The sequence below is a fragment of the Cricetulus griseus genome, chromosome 5 (genome assembly GCF_003668045.3).
Source record: "Cricetulus griseus strain 17A/GY chromosome 5, alternate assembly CriGri-PICRH-1.0, whole genome shotgun sequence".
NCBI lineage: Eukaryota > Metazoa > Chordata > Mammalia > Rodentia > Cricetidae > Cricetulus > Cricetulus griseus.
Genome location: NC_048598.1, coordinates 132,022,302 through 132,028,639, shown reverse-complemented (window position 1 = coordinate 132,028,639; position 6,338 = coordinate 132,022,302). Strand labels below are relative to the sequence as shown.

General features: G+C 41.8%; 1 non-coding gene across 1 annotated transcript; it reads left to right on the top strand.

Annotated features, from left to right (window-relative positions):
• The first annotated feature begins 6,231 nt into the window (after positions 1–6,231).
• LOC113831397 lies at positions 6,232–6,338 on the top strand. Its single transcript, XR_003486028.1, has one exon. It is a non-coding gene; the product is annotated as a U6 spliceosomal RNA (small nuclear RNA).

Genomic DNA, 6,338 nt, shown 5'->3' with positions numbered 1-6,338 from the left:
TGTTTGTTTGTTTTCCTTTTTGGGGGGTGGGGGTTGGTGGTGGTCTCGATAAGATCTCTCTATGTAGTTCTGACTGTCCTGAAACTTGCTATGTAGACCAGGATGGCCTTGAACTTGTAAAAATCAGGCTATCTCTGCCTCCTGAGTGTTGAAATTAAAGGAATGCATCACCATGCCCGACTTTTTCTTTTTTAAAATGTAGGTATTTGTTGCCAGGTGTCGTGGCCCACACCTTTAACCCCAGCACTCTGGAGGCAGAGGCAGAGGCAGGCATATCTTTGAGTCTGAGGCCAGCCTGATCTACAAAGAGAGTTCCAGAAGAGCAGCCAGGGCTACACAGAGAAACCCTGACTCAAAACAAACAAACAAACAAAATCCCTACCAACCAACTAACATATATATGTATTTGTCTCTATTCATATATGAAGGAACAAAAGGAATGAGATGGGAAGGGAAGGATGTAGAAGTTACTGCCTTAGTATCACACAGTAGTGAGGTCCAGGGAAAATGCTGGCTTCCATAGTATATGTTTGAAAGAAATAGAGAGGTGAGAGTCAGAGAAACCCAGACTTGACCTTCTTTAGTCAAAGTTTCCATGGAAATTCATCAAACATATAGGCATTTTCATAATTTTCACAGAAAGAATTCTTGGCTTTAGAATTTGAGAGTGACATAAAGGCAGCATAGTTTCTTTTTTGTTCCCCCTATTTTTTAAAGATAGACTTTTTTTTCTCACGTAATATATCCTGATTACGATTTCCCTTCCTTCTACTCCTCCAGTTTCCTCTGGACCTCCCCTCCCATCTGGATCCGCCCCCTTTCTGGGTCATTAGAAATCTAACAGGCTTCTAAGGGACAATAATAAAATATAATATAATAAGATAAACAAACAAAAACTAACACATCAGGATATACAAAACAAACAGAGGACATGAGTTCAAGAAAAGGCATAAGGAACAGATATAGACATAGAGAGACCCACTGCTTCGCACACTCAGGATTCAGTGCAGTCTTTCTTCCTTTCTTCCTTCCTTCCTTCCTTCCTTCCTTCCTTCCTTCCTTTCTTTCTTTCTTTCTTTCTTTCTTTCTTTCTTTCTTTCTTTCTTTCTTTCTTTCTTTCTGTGTAGTTTCTCAAGGTAGCAGCCTGGGTATAAAGAGCTGATTTCATAGGTCCATTTGAGAACATCTTAGCAATCACTAATGGTGCTCAAATGGGCCTGGGTGACTCTCTTCCCAAACTAGGTTTGTTCCAGATCTCCCCAGAAGCTCTGTTCAATAAAGTCTTAACAACCCTTTAGACTAAGCCCTTGGCTTGCTTACTTGGGTGGGAACTGTGAGTTTGGATGTATCTTCAGCAGATCATATGGTGGATGCTGGGATATCACACTCAGACGAAGCCCATCATTTCAAAATTCCCGTGAGTTAGAGAACAGGCTATGGCTCAGGAGATGGCCCAGTAAAGTGTGCAAGCTTTGCAAGCCTGAGGAATGGTAGGTGTGTACACTTGACATCTCATGCTGTGGACTAGGGAGAGGCAGATTCCTGGGGCTTGATGAAGAGCTAGTCTAGCCTATTGGGGAACCCAGGTCCCAGTAGATACCTTGTCTCAAACAAAAAACAAAAATACAACAAAACAAAACAAAACAAACCCATCACCAAAACCCAAAAACCCAAGAAACCCTAGGTGGAGGGCTCCTGAAGAACAATATTTGAGGTTAGTTCCTGGTCTCCACATACCTACACACATGTACACACTCAAACACATGCACGTACCTGCATATAAACAAACACACATATACACCAAAGTCTGTTATATTCCACTGCTAAAATAACCAATTACTAGCTGGGCGTTGGTGGCGCATGCCTTTAATCCCAGCACTCAGGAGGCAGAGGCAGGTGGATCTCTGTGAGTCCGAGGCCAGCTTGGTCTACAAGAGCAAGTGCCAGGATAGGCTCCAAAGCTACACAGAGAAACCCTGTCTTGAAAAACAAAACAAAACAAAACAAAACAAAACAAAAAACAATTACTTTTCTTTATCCTGAAAGAGGGAGCTACCATAGTCAATAACAAATGCATGATAGTAGCTAGTCAAGTGCATTCATGGAAGCTAGGAGGACTTTTAACCGCCTGTGGTGGTTTGAGTGAGAATGCACCCATGGCCCCTATGTTTGATGGAACTATTTGGGAAGGATAAGGAGGTGTGGCCTTGTTGGAGGAGATGTGTCATTGGGGATGATGCTATTCTTAGCTTTCTCTCTCTGTCCCTCAAGTCTGTGGCTCAGATGTGAGCTCTTAGCTACTGCTACAGCACCATGCCTGCCTGCTTGTTGCCATACTCCTTCTATGATGGACATGGACAAACCCTCCGGAACCATGACACCCCCCACATTAAACATTTCCTTTTATAAGTTGTCTTGGTCATGGTGTAATAATAGAAAAGTAGCTACTAAGACACCTACTATTTCAAATGCTTCTCCCAAGGGCCATATTCTGTCACCATCTAAGTCCTCAGAGTGGTGGAAACTGGAAAATGCAGCTTGTTTTTGAATTCTGCTCATATCTCTCAGGTTTTAGTTTTAAATCTTTGGGGGGAATATATAGTGTGAATCTCATTAAGTCTTTTTCTTTTGAGCCTTTACTTTCTAGTCTGCCTCTTGCTTTGACCGCTTCATGATGCTCTATTTCTCCATCATCTTCCCAAGTTTATGCCTTTCATCAGGGGAGTGCTGTTTCTCAGTCTCTGCTTGGCTGGAGGTAGAGCCTAAAGGGGTGAGGGTGGTGGATGGGTGGGGAGGTATTCAAGTCCTACAGTTAGAAAATTTGTTTGTTTTTAAAGGGTAGCCATATAAGGTAGAAAGTTAAGTAGTTGGGTTGAAAATATTAGTTTCCTTCTTAGACTTTTTTTTTGATTACCACACAAAGAAATGGGCACTGAACTAGAACAAGGTATAATAATACTTATGTGTTATTATAAGTGAAATTTTGGTTTTCTGCTTGCACCTCCTGGGTTACTATATTTAGGATTTCTGTCTTCTATTCTGCCGTCGGTTACCTTACAAAATACTTTTACCCTAGAGGTGTTAGACTCTAAGAGCAAGTGTGGGTGTGGTGGCTACACCAAGAATCAGCTAAAACCCAAGCTGTTGTGTACTCCTGGGAGGGATGTTCTTAATTACTTGAAGCAGGAAGACCTAACCTTAAATCTCAGCCACACCTTCTGGTGGCAGCCTGCACAAAAGTACATGGAAGAAGGAGATTCTGTTTTTGCCGGATTGCCCTCATGTTCACTGGCAAGTTCAATTATCCTGTTGCTTCAGCCAGTAGGAAATGCAACTTCTTCAGGGTTCCTTCCAATGTAGCCTGAAGGAAGATCTTCTGGGATCCTCCAGGGTCTAGGAATCCTCCAGGACTCCAGCACCCAATTGGGACTGCAGAGACAGCCAGGCTCGTGCACTCAACAGCCATCAGATTCTTGCTTGGCCTTCCTATCATGAGATAGCCATTGTTGGACTACCTGGACCAAGCCCTGTAAGCCACTCGTGTGTGTGTGTGTGTGTGTGTGTGTGTACACTATATATGTGTGTGTGTGTAGATTAAATATATATATTTATTCTATCAGTTCTGTTCCTTCAGAGAACCCTGACTAATACAATAGGAAAGACCTGATATATATATATCCATACAAGGAAGTCCTATGTCCCTTGGGCATAGGATAGAGGCTCCTTGCTATTTTTTCAGGCTTTTAATTGACCACACAGAAATTTCCCTGTATGGCTTTTGGATTGGAATTTCTAAATAGACACATCAAGGCTCAAGTGGATGGTGTTTCCTGACTTCCACTTCAAAGCAGGGATAACAATACTTTTTGTGCCTTTCTACCATCTCAAAATGGTAGCCTGCACTCAGTTGTTGCTGGCCTCGCTAAAGAAGGAGGAGCTGAATGTTGAAATGCATTCCATTTACACCATTGTGTTCCCATTACCCATTTGCTTGACCTGTATCCATTAAGCCGTAACCTCGCTTTTGCTCTGTCCCTTCTATCCCCATCACCTAGTACATGCCTGGCATATTGTCCGTGCTCACGTCCATTGAGTACACATGTGAAATAACCACAGGGCACAGAGATCAAAATGTTTATTTGAAGTTCTCAGGCATGTGGGGGAGATTTTCTTGTTTTCATTATGTGTGAGACATCTGTATTGACAACACTTTATTTTCAAGGAAACGGTGATAAAAATAAAGAGATTGAATGAGTTGCAAAAATAATCACTGTTGTCAGTACTCCTCAGAACTCGGCCTGTGGACACTAGCTATCCCCGGAGAGCATACTTGTGGTCTGTCTGTATTACTTGACTTATTCTGTCTGTTCTCTTGGTCTTCTCTGCCTTCAATTATCAAGTTTGATGTCTTTCTACTTCCAATTAAAGAAGGGTTTTGGTCACTGATCATTTTTAGAGGATAGCACAGGAATGTGAGGTCTTGCCTCTGGAGTCAGCGCCCAGTGAATCCCTTTACTTTTCAACTTCGAGTTTTAAACATTTGATTAAGGTTGTGCTGGGCACCTTCCCCTGACCTGTTCTGCAGCAGATGGAAAAAAAAAGGCCAGTGAGAATAGAGATACACAGGTTTGTTTTCTGAAAAACAAATGCAACTTACAGATTTCTGGGGTGTGTGTATACTTTGTTAATTTTATCACCAACAATGTCCATAGGGAGAAATGCGTATGTATTTACATTGTGCACACACTAGTTCACCTTCAGATGCCTGCTGATTGTAAATAAAAGATAAAACTGGTGTAAGATGTATATTTTATTTAGTTTTCTTCAGACCAGTGGTTCTCAACTTTCCTGATGCTGCGACCTTTTAATACAGATCCTCATATTGTCCTGACCCCCAATCACAAAATTATTTGGTTGCTACTTCATAAGCGTGGTTTTGCTACCATTATGAATTGCAATGTAAATATCTTACCTTGAGGGTATCTGATATGCGATCCCAAAGGTGTTGAGAACCACAGGTTGGGAAGTCATTGCTTTTAGAATGCATTGTTTGCTTCCTCTACAAAGGAAAGCAATGTTTCCATTTAGTGCCTTCTTGATGGGCTATGCAATTAGTTTGCTTGGCAAGTCATAGAATAAACGTGTGGCAAACTCAAAAGAAGAGAAATTAAAGTGGAAAGGGTTAGTTTGTAGGCATTTACAGTTCAGTAAATCATAGTGGAGTTGGCTCTAGTATTTTTAAGGATTAGCGATGACCTCATAGGCTGAATGGTTGCTAAAAGCACATCAGGATCTTAGCAGAAATTTCCAGTCTCCTCTCCCTCCATATCCCTCTTTACCTCTGCTCGACTCACCTTCATTCTCCTCTCAGTTTTTTCTTTTGTTTCCAAAAATGCAAAATCTATTAAGGAGGAACCCATACCTTGTTTTTGGTTGTATCCTTGCTCTCATTTGGAAGATTTGGCGGCCCAGGCACTTAAGGCTGCTTCAGTTTTTCCAAGCTGTATGATGGCACTCACGTTTTGGGGAGAGGGCATCCCATGTAAGAAGCATCCACCGTTCCATATTATATTTTCAGTGACTATGGGATGCTGGAATTGGGCTGAACAGGTAGACGGGGAACATCTTTAGCTGGAGATGGGATGGAACAGTAGTTACCTTTTCTGTTGCTCTGATGATAAAAGCAATTTAAGGAAGCAGGGATTTATTGGGGTTGTAATTTCATCACAGAAGGGGAATCTCGGCCTCAGGAGGCTGAGGCAGCTGGTCACGTTGCATCTTCAGTAAGGAAGCAGGGAGAGATAAATGCTCAGGTGTTGTGGAACATTATTTTAAGATGTGTTACATTTGTTTATGTTGTGGCATTTGTTTATGTGTAGCATTTGTTTTAATGATGTAAAGATGTGCTATATTCTTTTATGTTGCATTTGTTGAACTCTGTGAAGCTGTGTTACTTTGCTTGTCTAAAACACCTGACTGGTCTAATAAAGAGCTGAACAGTCAACAGCAAGGCAGGAAAAAGGATAGGCAGGGCTGGCAGGCAGAGAGAAGAAACAGAAGGATAAAAAGAGAAGAAAGGAAGGAACGGGAGAAGGAGGAGGACATCAGGGGCCAGCCACTCAGTCACACAGCCAGCCATGGAGTAAGAGTGAAAGTAAGATTACAGAATTAAGAAAAGGAAAAAGCACAGAGGCAAAGGGTAGATGAGATAATTTAAGTTAAGAAAAGCTGGTGCTCGCTTCGGCAGCACATATACTAAAATTGGAACGATACAGAGAAGATTAGCATGGCCCCTGCACAAGGATGACACGCAAATTCGTGAAGTGTTCCATATTTAA